Below are 15,046 nucleotides of genomic sequence, written 5' to 3'. Positions count from 1 at the left end.
ACAAGACTTTAGTGATTGGTGATGCTGTTTACACAGAGCTTAGGGATAACGACCTGACTCATGGGCACGAGCTCTTACTAGCTTCTGACTTGCCCAAAGAGTCAGTTATTGATGGTCAACCGTTTGAGTTTGAGTTCAGTCAGCCGGTCGCTGGGGCTGCAAATGTACTAGAGAGTGAGCTTATTGTTTCCGGTACCTGTGTGACCTTAGATGGTGGTTTAAGAGAGATGTTGGCACACTATGATGCATGTCTACTGACGATGTGTGGCAGCACTTGTGCAGTCATTAAAGACAGCGGTAGGTACGCGGTGGTGGACTCACACAGTCGTAGTGCGACTGGGATGGTTGACCCTGATGGTAAAAGCGTTTTACTGTACTTTAGCAGCCTGGATGATTTATATGCTCATTTTTGCGCGTTAGCTGAGTGTTATGAAGTTGAATATAAGTTGTTTGAGATTACAGGCGTTGTTGTTGTGGTTGTTGGTTTGAAGTGTGAAGCGTCTGAGGTCATTTTGCCTCAGACGCCTGACACTTCTGACCAAAGGCCAAAGCGTAAAAGGTCAGTTAAAGCTAAGTCGTCTGTTCCCAAACGCACACTCACAAGTAAGAGGGTGAAACGTGAACGTGAATGTGATGATTTGGATGTTGTGGGTGCTGATATAGTTATGGAGGATAGTGTTCCAGTTGATAGTCCTGTTGTAGTGTTTTCTGATATAGTTATGGAGGATAGCGTTCCCGTTGATATTCCGAGTTGTGTTAGGGGTAGTTTTCATCAGGCTGATAGCAGGTTCCCGTATGGAGGGGTGCAGTGTGCAGCCATAGCTCTGGTGGCATTAGCTAGGCACACTGTGTCCAGTGTGTTTACATGGGAGCAAAAGGATTTAGACAGGACTTTAGAGATTGGTGATGCTATTTACACAGAGCTTAGGGGTAACGACCTGACTAATGGGAAAGATAACTTACTACCTTCTGACTTGCCCAAAGAGTCAGTTATTGATGGTCAACCGTTTGAGTTTGAGTTCAGTCGGCCGGTCGCTGGGGCTGCAAATGTAGTGGAGCATGAGTTTATTGTTTCTGGTTCTTGGGTCACCTTAGATGGTGGTTTAGGAGAGATGTTGGCACACTATGATGCATGTCTACTGACGATGTGTGGCAACACTTGTGCAGTCATTAAAGACGGCGGTAGATACGCGGTGGTGGACTCACACAGTCGTAATGCGACTGGGATGGTTGACCCTGATGGTAAAAGTGTTGTAGTTTACTTTAGCAGCCTGGATGAGGTGTATGCTCATTTTTGCGCGTTAGCTGAGTGTTATGGACTTGAATATAAGTTGTTTGAGATCACGGGCGTTGTTGTCGTGGTGGTTGGTCTGAAGTGTGAAGCGTCTGAGGTCATTTTGCCTCAGAAGCCTGACACTTCTGACCAAAAGCCGAAGCGTAAAAGCTCAGTTAAAGTAACGTCGTCTGTTCCCAAACACACACACGCACCTAAAAAGACCAAACATGATCGTGAATGTGATGTTGATTGGGATGTTGTTTGTACCGGTACCACAGATGATGCTCTTGATTTTATTCCTCTTCAGGAGAATGTTTGTAGGGCACTGTGTCAGAATCTTAACATTGACTATGAGAAACTCGCTGTAGCAGAACCAGAAACAACAGATCCTTTGAGATCATTAAAGTTAGATGTGCCTTGTTCAAATGATAAAATCGTTGCTGACGGTAACTGTTTCTTTCGCTCGATCTCGCAGGCTGTTAGTGGCACGCAGAAACATCATAGGAAACTTAGACTTGCGGTCGTTAAACATCTTAAAAGTAATGCATCAAAATACAATAGTCTTTTGCGCGATGGCTGCTCTTCTGTGGCCCAGTATATTAACGATAGTAATATGCATAGAATTAACACGTGGGCCACTGAGATAGAGATCCAAGCAACAGCAGATCTTTTATGTGTAGATATATATACGTTTTTGAGTGGACGTTGGCTTAAATATGGTTGTACTACCAGGCCTTTGTCAACCAGCGGCATCTACCTCGAAAATATTAACAATATTCATTATGAAAATGTAACTTGCGTTAAAAACCCTGTGACCCATAGTTGTTACGGAAGCTGCCAAATTAATAGTTCTATTGTTATGGGTTACAACACTAGGTCTAGACAGGTAGATGCCCAATCAGTGGTTAGTCCAAACACTGAAACGAATGTACAACACACTAAATTATCCAAGTACATTCAAAACAAAAAGCATAAACATTTAAAAAGCAAATATGCCACAATTAAAGATAGACTGCGTGAAACATTGAGAAGTAGATATAGGGAAAATGTAGATTATAGACAGGGAAAGAAGGCTGCAGGCAAAGTTAAATATAGGGACGATGTAGATTATAGACAGGGAAAGAAGGATGCAAATAGAGCTGCAGTCAACCTTAAATATAGTGACGATGTTGATTATAGACAGGTAAAGAAGGCTGCGGTCAATCTTAAATATAGAGACAATGTAGATTATAGGGAACAAAAAAAGGCTGCCAGCAGTGCTGCAGTCAATCTTAAATATAGAGAGAATGTTTTTTATAAAGAGGAAAAGAAGGCTGCAGTCAATCTTAAATATAGAGACGATATAGATTATAGAGAGCAAAAAAAGGCTGCCAGCAGTGCTGCAGTCAATCTTAAATATAGAGAAGATATAGATTATAGAGAGCAAAAAAAGGCTGCCAGCAGTGCTGCAGTCAATCTTAAATATAGAGAAGATATAGATTATAGAGAGCAAAAAAAGGCTGCCAGCAGTGCTGCAGTCAATCTTAAATATAGAGAAGATATAGATTATAGAGAACAAAAAAAGGCTGCCAGCAGTGCTGCAGTCAATCTTAAATATAGAGAAGATATAGATTATAGAGAGCAAAAAAAGGCTGCCAGCAGTGCTGCAGTCAATCTTAAATATAGAGAAGATATAGATTATAGAGAGCAAAAAAAGGCTGCCAGCAGTGCTGCAGTCAATCTTAAATATAGGGACGATGTAGATTATAGAGAGAAAAGGAAAGTGGCAATCAAGGCAGCAAATAAACATAAATATTGCGCTAATACAGAGTATAGACAAAAGAAAAAGGCAGCTAGCATTAAAAAGTATGAAGATAACTTAAAGCACAAACACGATGTCAGGGCTGCCAGTAAACAGAAGTACAAAGATAGTCCCAAACATAGGCAGAAAGTAAAAACCTATAGTAAAGTGAAATACCACAAAGATGAGCAATACAAAGCTCAAACTCGTGTTGCTTACAGAAATCGTAAAAGGCAAATTAAGCAACAATTGGCTGATAATTTTGATTTGGTTAAGGAACGCTTTTGGCGGGAAGTTGAACACGGTCCTGAACACATTTGTTGCGTGTGCTTTAAATTATTATTTATCAACCAGGTCTTACCTTGTAGAAAGGATGATTTTATGGTTGATCCTAAATGTGCTGCTGTTGCTGAGGCCTGTATCTCAGATGCCTATTTACATACGTGCAGTAAGAGTTGTCCGTCACCGTGTCCGCTGTCTGATTGTAGAGGGAGTTTGTGGATCTGCTACACTTGTAACTCCAAACTTAAAAAGGGTCAAATGCCGGCTGAATGCTCAATAAACAATTTACAGTTAGATGATATTCCTCCTGAACTCGCGTGTTTGAACACAGTCGAACAGCATTTAGTGGCGCTCAATATAGTGTTTATGCAGATGTACGCTCTGCCAAAGGGGGGTCAAGGGGGGACTCATGGTCCGGCCACCTGTGTGCCGTCCAATATTATTGATACCACTAAGCTGTTACCGCGTCGTAGCATGGACGGATGGTTATTACCTGTGAAATTAAAGCGAAAACTTACTTACAAAGGCCATTATGAATATCAATACGTCGACACGGGTCGGATAAAGAGCGCGATAGCATTTCTTAAAGCAAACAACCAGCATTATTTGGACATAGAGTTTGATGAAGAGTGGGTGAATGAGTTCATGAGGCAGGAAGAGGAAGCTATGGATACGGGAGCGACAGCGATTGCTCAGGGACAGGCGGCGCAGGTGCAGATGGGGGCGGCGCAGGGGCAGATGGGGGCGGTGCAGGGACAGGCGGTGCAGGGACAGGCGGCGCAGGGACAGGCGGCGCAGGGGCAGGCGGCGCAGGGACAGATGGGGGCGGCGCAGGGACAGGCGGCGCAGGGGCAGACGGCGCAGGGACAGATGGGGGCTGTACAGGAAGCACAGGAACAGGGGGCGAAGGGACAGGAAGCACAGGGACAGGCAACGCAGGGACAGATGGGGGCTGCACAGGTACAGGAAGCACAGGGACAGGCAACGCAGGGGCAGATGGGGGCTGCACAGGTACAGGAAGCACAGGAACAGGGGGTGAAGGGGCGGCCGGCGAAGGGACGCGCAGTGAAGGGACAGAAGGGGCAGAGACAGGAAGCACAGGGACAGGAAGCACAGGGACAGGAATCACAGGGACAGGAAGCACAGGGTCAGGAAGCACAGGGACAGGGGGCAAAGGGGCGGCCGGCGAAGGGACGCGCAGCGAAGGGACGCGCAGCGAAGGGACGCGCAGCGAAGGGACAGAAGGGGCAGGGACAGGCAGCACAGGGACAGGCAGCACAGGGACAGGCAGCACAGGGACAGGGAGGAGAGGGGCAGGAGGCACAGGGACAGGCAGCACAGGGAGAGGATGAAGATTTAGATGATGAACATCTCCATGACCGTCAGCGTCATTGTATGTTCCAGGACACCTTCTTTATGCCTGCAGATATGGCTCAGGAGGCTCTTGACCACTACTTCCAGGGTGTACTGAATTTGGCTCCGGCGGAGGGGAACAGTCCAGTTAGTTTGCTCACTGATAAGGAAAATGAGGCTAAATGCTTCCCAAAAGAGTTCCCCTTTGGGCGTAATACGTTTCACACCCGTAGGCCTGTTCGTATTACTTTGTGCCGGTATTTTATTAACAGACTATTGCACGCGGACGGTCGTTTTGCGCGTAATCTTAAATTTCTATTCATGGCTCTGTACATGTTGGAAGTAGAGCAGGTTGTATCGAAGGTCTCCATAGCTTTACGAAAGGGACATGCGTGTCAGGGTTCGGGTAATGCTGCTGCAGATGAAGAATCTTTGGAAAATCTATTACAGTTTGATAGTGGTTATCGTTTTTTAAAGCCTATTAGAGGCACGCCCCCATACTGGCAAGCCACACTCAAAGACTTAATCGCGATGGTGCGCCAGCTTGGTATTCCAACATGGTTTTGTTCATTTAGTTCGGCAGATATGCGTTGGCCAGAAGTCCTCGAGGCCCTGTTAAAAATAGAAGGGAGTACCAGGAGTGTAGAGGACTTAAATTGGGCAGACAGATGTGATCTTTTGCGTCGCCACCCCACAACTGTCGCCCGTATGTTTGATCAGCGGTGGCATAGATTTCAAAATACCGTCCTGAAGTCCCCGGCTCACCCGATAGGCGAAATTATAGATTCCTTTTATCGTGTAGAGTTTCAGCAGCGCGGAAGCCCTCACGTCCATTGTTTATATTGGGTTAGAGACGCTCCCAAGCTCGGAGTTAATACAGACGAGGAGGTAATTGACTTTATTGATAAGTACATTAGTTGTGAATTACCCTCTGATCCAAAATTATTGGAAAAAGTGACTTCAGTGCAGCAGCATTCAAAGCGTCACTCAAAAACCTGTAAAAAGGGAAAAAAGAAGTGTCGCTTTAATTTCCCACGTCCTCCGTCCATGCGCACGTTTATTAAAAAAGTAGACCCGGAACAGGAACCGATTATGCCTAAAGAGGAGGCTGTGGCGTTCATGACTGCACTTAAAGATGCTATTGTAGATGAGAATGTCCCCATTGATAGTGTGCAATCATTGTTTGCAGCTGCCGGTTTAACACAGGACTCGTTTGAAATGGTGTACCAGGCTTTAGGCGGTCACACTCATGTAGTTTTAAAGCGGGGGATTAAGGAAGTCTGGATTAATAATTATAATGCGAAATTGTTGGATGCTTGGGATGCGAATATGGATATTCAGTTTGTTGTAGATGCGTGGGCGTGCATAGTTTATATAATTTCATATATTTCTAAGGCAGAGAGGGAGATGGGTTTGCTCTTGGGCGCTGCCCAAAAAGAAGCTTCCAAAGATAATGTTAGTGCAAAAGAGGCATTGAAAAAGTTAGGACGCGTTTATTTGCATAATCGTGATGTCTCTGCGCAGGAAGCTGTTTATCGCGTTACAAACATGCACCTTAAGGAATTCTCACGTAAAGTAGAATTCATTCCGACGGGAAACAACATTGTTAGATTGAGCAAACCTATCAGTCAGTTAGATGGTGATTCGGCTTCGGACGATATTTGGATGACCAACATTATAGATCGATTTAAGAGTAGGCCAAACGATAGCACTTTTAATGATATGTGCATTGCTTCTTTTGTATCTGAATACCGTGTACTTAGTCAAACAGATACTTGTCAAAAGGCTATTCCTTTACAAAATTCTTTAGGTGCAGTCGCTAAACGGCAGAACACCAAGCCTGCAATTGTTAGGTATGCACGGTTTTCAGAGACAAAAGATTCAGAGTTATTCCATCTAAGCATCCTTCAATTATTTTTACCGTATCGCGATGAAGCCGACTTTAAGCCGGCTCCATACGAAACATATAAGGACTTTTATGAAAATGGGGAAGTGCGCTATAGTGACGGGTCGGTGCATTCGGTGAAGGCGATAGTTGATGCGAATAGGTGTCGTTTTGAAGTGGAGGCTGAGGATCTGGATGAGATCCAAGAGGCAATGAACTCTGAAGAGCTTTTGGAAGAGGCATGGGCCGATCTCTGCCCAGAGCTGGAAGTTGAAAGGTTGGAGTCGAAGGAGGAGTTTAGAGAGATGTTGCAGGAGGTCCTCTCTGAGCATGAGCAAGAGCCCATCCCTGACTTAGCTGTAAGGAACGAGGACATTTGTCATTTGGAGAGGACAAATGTTATGAGTCGTCCAGAGGGTCTCGCACTTGTGCGAAGCCTGAATGAGCAACAGCTGTCCATTTTTTACAAAATACGGCAATGGTGCTTAGACAAGGTTGCCGGTAACAACCCTGAGCCATTGCACGTGTTTATATCAGGTGGAGCTGGCACCGGGAAGAGTCACCTGATTAGGGCTATTCAGTACGAAGCGTCGCGGTTATTGGCTCCTATTTGTCATAGTCCCGATAACATTAGCGTTTTATTAACTGCTCCGACCGGGATAGCAGCGTATAACTTAGAGGCGGCGACAATCCATACGACGTTTTCTATCCCTGCGAATCCTCCAGCAAAGTATGGTAAGCTCGGAGAGGAAAAGCTAAGTACACTGCGCGCTAGATACATCGATGTTGAAATTGTTGTAATCGACGAAATATCGATGGTTGACAAAAGGGTGTTTGAGTGGATTGACGGTCGTTTGGGTCAAATTAAACAGACGGATGAGGAGATTAAATTTGGAAACGTTTGCGTTATTGCAGTTGGGGATTTTTATCAGTTAGCTCCTGTTGGGGGGGAGGTTCTGTATAAAGAAAATGTAGGCGTCGATTTTTTCAACGATTTGTTTAAAGTAGCGGAATTAAAAACTGTTGTTAGACAACAGGATAGTACTTTCGCGGACCTCTTAAACCGGTTAAGAGTGCGCACGAGAGGGACACCCATGCTCCAAAGCGACATAGATATATTGAAGCGTCGTGAAACAGGCGAAGAGCCCGACGTATTGCATATTTTCGCGAGGAGGGTTCATGTTGGGGAATATAACTTAAGAAAGCTTAGTAGCGTTTGTTCAGAGGTGATGACCATAGAGGCGCGGGATTTTGGGATTGATAAGGGCTCCGGTAAAATTAAGGAACTCCATGGTCATCTGTGTTTCCATAAGTCCAAAAAAATGAAACCTAGTTTGGCGGAGGCACTGCATATCGGCGTCAATGCACGCGTTATGCTTTGTAAAAACATAGATCTTTCTGACGGTCTAGTAAATGGGGTATGTGGCATTGTAACTTATATAGTCGAAGATCCCCAGAACAAGAGGTTTCCTTTAGCTATTTACGTGAAATTCGATGACGATAGAGTAGGTGCGAAGACAAGGAAACAGACCCGTACCCCTGCAGACCTGACTGGTTCTACCCGCATAGGACCAGCTGAAGAACAGGTGAATAAACGCACCGAGAGGCGTAGACAGTTTCCGCTTAAACTCGCGTGGGCCTGTACAGTACACAAAGTACAAGGGGTAACTGTAGATGAAGCTGTGGTGTCCCTGAAGAAAATATTTACCGCGGGTCAGGCGTATGTGGCCTTAAGTCGCGTCCGGAGTTTAGAGGGTCTTGTAATTCAAGACTTTTCGGAAAAGGCCATTTACTGCAAGGACAACATTAGAGCCGCGTTAGAGAACCTGCCTCCCTTCGTGGCCGACAGTTTGCCTTGGCACAGACAAGAGGCACATGTTTTGACAGTATTTTTTATGAATGTACAGGGATTAGCCCGACATGTGTCTGACTTAGCTTCACGCACTCAGCTTTTGCAGCCTAACTGTATCGCTGTGGTAGAGACATGGTTATCCGTAGACTCATCTTTTGATAGTTGTCAAATTGAAGGTTATACCTTCCATAGTCGTCCCCGTAGTATCTCCTACCAGCGCAGTAACCACACAGCGTTGGTTAGTTTACGTGGCCAACAGTACGGTGGAGTTGGCATGTACTGTGAGGAGAACCGTAACTATGAAATCACAGTACGAGATTTCGATTTGGAGTGTTTAGTTAACTATTTTGCAGAGCATCAAATCATCATAGCAGTAATTTACCGTCCACCGTCTTATCCCATGTCTCTATTCAAATATAACTTTGACAGGTTACTGAATTGGCTGAGCTCACATTGTGCCACTGTGGCTGTGATGGGAGATTTTAATGACGACGTATTGAAATCTACAAGTCTCTGCAATTTTATGGTCGAAAGAGGTTATGTTCAATACGTCACATCTCCCACAACTGAGAGAGGGACATTAATTGATCATTTTTATCTAAAGTCAAGTGAGTACGACATTGACTGTTCAGTCGTGCCAACATACTTTAGCGACCATGAAGGGATCGTCTGTTCTTTTAGGGGGAAGTGCGTTGAAATGCCGCGTTTAGATTAGATTTACTTTATAGTTAAAATGGACAGCTGTTGTTTATTGTGTCAGCTCATCACATTGCTCCTTACATATGACTTGTCTTGTGTCTCCTACAACTTTGTCTACCCATGCCCTTTCATCATGCCCTAAGCAGTCCATTCCTCTCTTGATTATTGAGCATTCAGGGTTTGACTCTTTGTCAAAATTGTATATAATATTTTAATAATTGGCCGTAATCATGTATTTTGACTTTTGTGTGTGTTTGTCTTTGGAAACATTTTGAGTGTTGTATATATTTATGTGTTGGTTCGTTTTGATGATAGGCTTTAGATGTTGGATCATGGAAATTCAGTGATGGAGTATTTTGAGATATTTATTTGCGAGGTTTTCTCTTTGTTGACAGTTTTTTTGTGAACATGCATTACAATATTGGTCTCCTCCTCTCGTCCTCTTTATTAGGTGAAGCTGTGCTCAGTCTTGTAGTTTTGTTATGTAATTTTGTCAGACTGGGAAAACTTACCTGTGACCATGCAGTTAACGTTTTCCATTTTGTCTGACGAAAGTACATTTGAAGACTACAAGCCTTTACACAGTGACATCATGTTAAGAGGGGGGTTTCTGAGGAAAACCAAACTTGTAAAGCAGGTGAACAAACAAACCTGTCTGTGAAGAGACTGCTTAGCTTTGGATCATGTGTTTGCAGATTTAGGCGTTGTAGTTTTACGGGCTTTCGGTTGTAGTTGTTGTTACTGTTGATTTAGTTTAGGCTTTATTGTGTGTTGTACCTTACAGTGATGCGTGCACACATACTGTAAGGTTTGTTGTCTCTGGTCTTGAACCATTCTGACTGGTTCAAAGGGTCCCTTGAATAATAAATTAATTATGTAATGTATATATAAATGCCAAATAATAATGTATGTATTGTATTTATATTGTATATGTTTATGTAATTTATGTAATGTTGTGTATTTTATAATGTATTATTGATAACATAATGTAAATCATGTATTCGATTGTAATGACACTAATAATGTTAATAAATTTTCCTCTCCTTGAACCACCACCTTATCGTGGTGGAGAGGTTTGAGCGCCTGAAGGATCCTAGGAGCTATGTTGTGAGGGGCTTTATGCCTCTGTAGGGACTCCCAGGGCAAACAGGTTCTAGGTGACAGGCCAGACCAAGAGTGGTTCAGATCATATTAAATTAAACTACAATGAAGTTTTCACTGATTTATCCTCATTTTTTGTTGTTGTGTATGATGTAAATGGGTTTGAATGTATTCACAAGCTTTTTTTAAAGTATTCATGTTGTAATAATGTGACAGAAATTGAAAATATTTTGTGTTTGTATTTTAAGCGACAGTTGTTATTGTTTGAATCATGTGTATAAATGTGTTGTCAATGTCAATTTAAAGAAGTATTCAACTCAATAAATGTTTTGTTACACTTGCTTACATTCAAGGCTTGGTCATTTTTCTGGTGTAGAAATTTTATGACAAATTACAAAGGCAGCAGATGAAAGAGTTCACAGACGTATAGAGCAGATTAAGTGTTTCAGATACATGACACAAGTTTTTCTTAAATGGTCAAATACTGTCAGGTCTTTTATAATGATTCCTGCCATTTTAGCTGCAACTTCTGAACACAAAGAAAACAGAGGTCATAATTGATTTTGGGAGAGAATGAGAAAACGCCTCACAGTGGTCTGTGGATTGATGGGGTGGAGGTGGAGAGGTTCTCAGACTTCATGTCAGGTCCTCACTGATCTGCACACCCAAAAACCTGGAGTGTAAACACCTGCATTATTAAAGTCCATATACCTGATATTTTTATTTCAAATAATCGGCACTTTACACAACTTGCAGGGTCACTTTTCAGGATCACTTTCACCTATCACTTTACCATAGAAAGCCTACTACTTGCATACATATTACTGCATAGCATGGTATGTGAGCTACGCTGCTGCTGAGAAGGACCTGCAGTGTGTGATGAGGACAGCAGACAGGATCTTGGGCTCCTCTCTGCCAAACCTGGATGACATCTACGCCACTCGACTGCTCACACGTGCAACCAACATGCTGCAGGATCCCACTCACCCAGGAAACTGCCTCTTCACCACTCTCTCCTCAGGTAGACTCCAAACTCCCAGGGTGCACACAAATAGGCTGCAGAACAGGTTTACCCACGATCAGTGGAAACATGGCCCAAAGTGCAATAACAGTTGCGTTTGTAATCCATTTTCAACTGAAGGTTTACTTTTAAAATAAAGTCATGTTTATGATTATTTCTTATGGTATTGGGATGAACGGGGTAGAGACTGAGTGCGCTTTAGTGAGCTCCATCAGTGTTCTGGTCTATGGTTCCATTGTATAAAGATCTGTCTTATCTTTTCTACTTATAAAAAACAAATTGCATCATTAGGTTGTGTTCTCATGATGTCACAAAAAAACGCTTACAATTTAAAATCAAGTTGGCACAGTTACGAATTTTATTGTGGTAAACATGATTACTATTGGTTTATGGCTGGACCTATCCATATGAAACAAAACTTGTCCCAAGGTCCAGCGACTTCTCTCTCAGCACATGAACTAACGTCACATGACTTTCTCATGAAGGCATCCAAAAGTGCTGATATTTTTCATTTGTCTTGATTTTTGGCTAAAATCTGTCAAAATGTTCAGGATTTTCTGTCAACATTTATGAAATTAGGTCAATATATTTTCCCATAAATGTTCAAAGATTATTGTAAAAAACAAAAAAATAGCTCAACGTGACTGAGTGGCACTTTTCAGCAATAACATGTTTGGTCACTGTTCGAGACAATGAGATTACGTATGAATGTGGGACAGTGCATTTTACCTTTCTCAGGTAAAATTTGAGCCTCTCCATGTGAGAAAACTGCTCCAACCCACAGAGGGCGCTAGCATGCCCAAAATCTTTTTCATTTCACAAGGGACTTTGTACCTCCATGTCCGCTGTCCAAACGCACTTAACAGAGGGGTCCCATTGGCTTTCTTGATTGGGATGCTGTCAACTATTTTTGTGCCGAATTTCATCCATAATGCATTTTTTCTTCTGCACCTGGAGGGGGCACTATCGCGCCCAATGTAACTTTTTCACATTTGCTGTGTCCAGGGGTGAAAGGTCAATAAAATGATTATTTCCGATTTTTAATTGGAGTTTGTTTGAACGAATGGGAGCAATTTTTAGTTTACAATGAATTGCAAAATTCTTCGTAAAGATTGCGGCTTCGCCGCAAACAAACCGTAAAACATAGGCAAAAAAATTGGATAACTTTTGATGCCCCACATCTTGAGATGAGCTGGAGCGATTTTGAGCTCATTTGGTTAAACGCCCTAGGAGGAGTTCGTTAAAATGCGACATCAGTGAAAACGCTGACTCAGCATTTTCCAGACATCCTGTCAAAATGGTGGACTTCCGGTTTGTCAGGGGGCGTGCCCACAATAATATTTTTTGTTTGTCATCACATGACTAATGTCTGTACCGAATCCCGTTGCTCTACGACAAAGTTGACGTTGACCCCGCCACCCATAGGTGCTGTGTGTTTTTTCCCTCTCCATGTGAATAATGGTTCCAAACTCCAGAGGGCGCTAGCGCGCCCATAATGTTTTTTATTTCACAAGCAGCATTGGACAGCCCTTACAGGCCTTACTTCAATTACTACTGTCCACACACTGCTGACAGAGGGCGCTAACGCGCCGTGATGGTGTATAATGTGAGATTTATGTGTCCATCCCATTGGAATAATATGGGGGTTCCCGGTCGTTCCCATGGCAAAACCGTAAAAATTACGGTATGGGTCCCATTGGCTTTCTTGATCGGGACGCCATCAACTATATTTGTACCGGATTTCATCCATTTCCGAGAATCTAATTTTTTTCCCATAATGCAATTTTTCTTCTGCACCTGGAGGGGGCGCTATCGCGCCCAATGTCACTTTTTCACATTTGTTGCGTCCAGGGGTGAAAGTTCAAGAAAATGTATATTTCCGATTTTTAATCGGAGTTCGTTTATGCGAATGGGAGCAATTTTTAGTTTACGATGAATCGCAAAATTCTTGGTAAAGATTGCGGCTTCGCCGCAAACCAACCGAAAAACTTAGCCAAAAAATTTGGATAACTTTTGATGCCCCACATCTCAAGATGAGCTGTAGCGATTTTGAGCTCATTTGGTCAAACGCCCTAGGAGGAGTTCGTTAAAATGCAATGTCAGCGAAAACGCTGACTCAGCATTCTCCGGACTTCCTGTCAAAATGGTGGACTTCCGGTTTGTCAGGGGGCGTGGCCACAATAATATTTTTTGTTTGTCGTCACATGACGAATATCTGTACCGAATCTCGTTGCTCTACGACAAAGTTGACGTTGGCCCCGATTGGTCCCGCCTCCATAGACGCAATGTATTTAGATTCACCATGGCAACACCGTACAAAATGCGATATGGGTCTCATTGGCTTTTTGGATCGGGACGCCATCAACTATTTTTGTACCGAATTTCATCCATTTCGGACAAACTAATTTTTTTCCCATAATGCATTTTTTCTTCTGCACCTGGAGGGGGCGCCATCGCGCCCAATGTCACTTTTTCACATTTGCTGTGTCCAGGGGGGAAAGGTCAATAAAATGTATATTTCCGATTTTTAATCGGAGTTTGTTTGTGCGAATGGGAGCAATTTTTAGTTTTTGATGAATCGCAAAATTCTTCGTAAAGATTGCGGCTTCGCCGCAAACAAACCGTAAAACATAGACAAAAAATTTGGATAACTTTGGATGCCCCACATCTCGAGATGAGCTGGAGCGATTTTGAGCTCATTTGGTCAAACGCCCAAGGAGGAGTTCGTTAAAATGCGATGTCAGCGAAAACGCTGACTCAGCATTCTCCGGGCTTCCTGTCAAAATGGCGGACTTCCGGTTTGTCAGGGGGCGTGGCCACAATAATATTTTTTTTTTGTCGTCACATGACGAATATCTGTACCGAATCCCGTCGCTCTACGACAAAGTTTACTTCGGCCCCTCCCCCATTGGCGTAATGTATTTTCACTTTTGTAGGTGGCGCTGTCGCGCCATTTTTTTTTTCCCCAATATGAAACACACATTTTAATTAATTTTTCACCGGACCTGAATTTTGGGCAAAGTTTGGTGAGTTTTCGACAATGTTCAGGGGGTCAAATTCCTGCTCAAAGAGCAGAAGAAGAAAGAAGAAAGAAGAAAGAAAGAAAGAAAGAAAGCGAGAAAGAATAATAATATTTTTTACAAAAACAATATCGTCGCTTTCGCGACGATATCATATTATACATTTTTGGAAAGCTTTCAACGATCCGCACGCATCCGTGGGGGTCCTGGGTGGATGACGAGCGCTTCGCGCTCGTCATCCACTATATACCCCCATTCACACTATATACCCCCATTCATTTTAATGCAATAATAAGTATAAAGGGCCCACACCTCCGGTGTGGGCTTCACTGTTTTACATGGTGAGTTTACGGTTGACATGGGGACAGCGCTTCGCGCTGTTTTTGTGCGCTCCGCGCACTTAGGTTCAGTGCGCTGCGCGCACTGCGCTGTGATTGCGATTACAATAGGCCCTTGCGACGGCAGGCCGCTCGGGCCTAATAATAATATTTTCGACAAAAACAATATTGTCGCTTTCGCGACGATATCATATTATACATTTTTGGAAAGCTTTCAACAATCCGCACGCACCCGTGGGGTTCCTGGGTGTATGACGAGCGCTTCGCGCTCGTCATCCACTATATGCCCCCATTCACACTATATACCCCCATTCATTTTAATGCAATAATAAGTATAAAAGGCCCACACCTCCGGTGTGGGCTTCACTGTTTTACACGGTGAGTTTACGGTTGACATGGGGACAGCGCTTCGCGCTGTTTTTGTGCGCTCCGCGCACTT

General features: G+C 43.4%; 1 protein-coding gene across 1 annotated transcript in view; it reads right to left on the bottom strand.

The window, feature by feature from the left end:
* LOC306965508 (uncharacterized protein) overlaps positions 1–15,046 on the bottom strand; it is a 492,930-nt gene that overhangs the window by 351,065 nt on the left and 126,819 nt on the right. The gene's annotated exons all lie outside the window — the stretch shown is intronic.

Source organism: Gobius niger (genome assembly GCF_951799975.1).
Source record: "Gobius niger genome assembly, chromosome: 7".
Taxonomy (NCBI): domain Eukaryota; kingdom Metazoa; phylum Chordata; class Actinopteri; order Gobiiformes; family Gobiidae; genus Gobius; species Gobius niger.
Note: the sequence above shows the minus strand (reverse complement) of the source record. Positions and strands in the feature narration are given on the sequence as shown.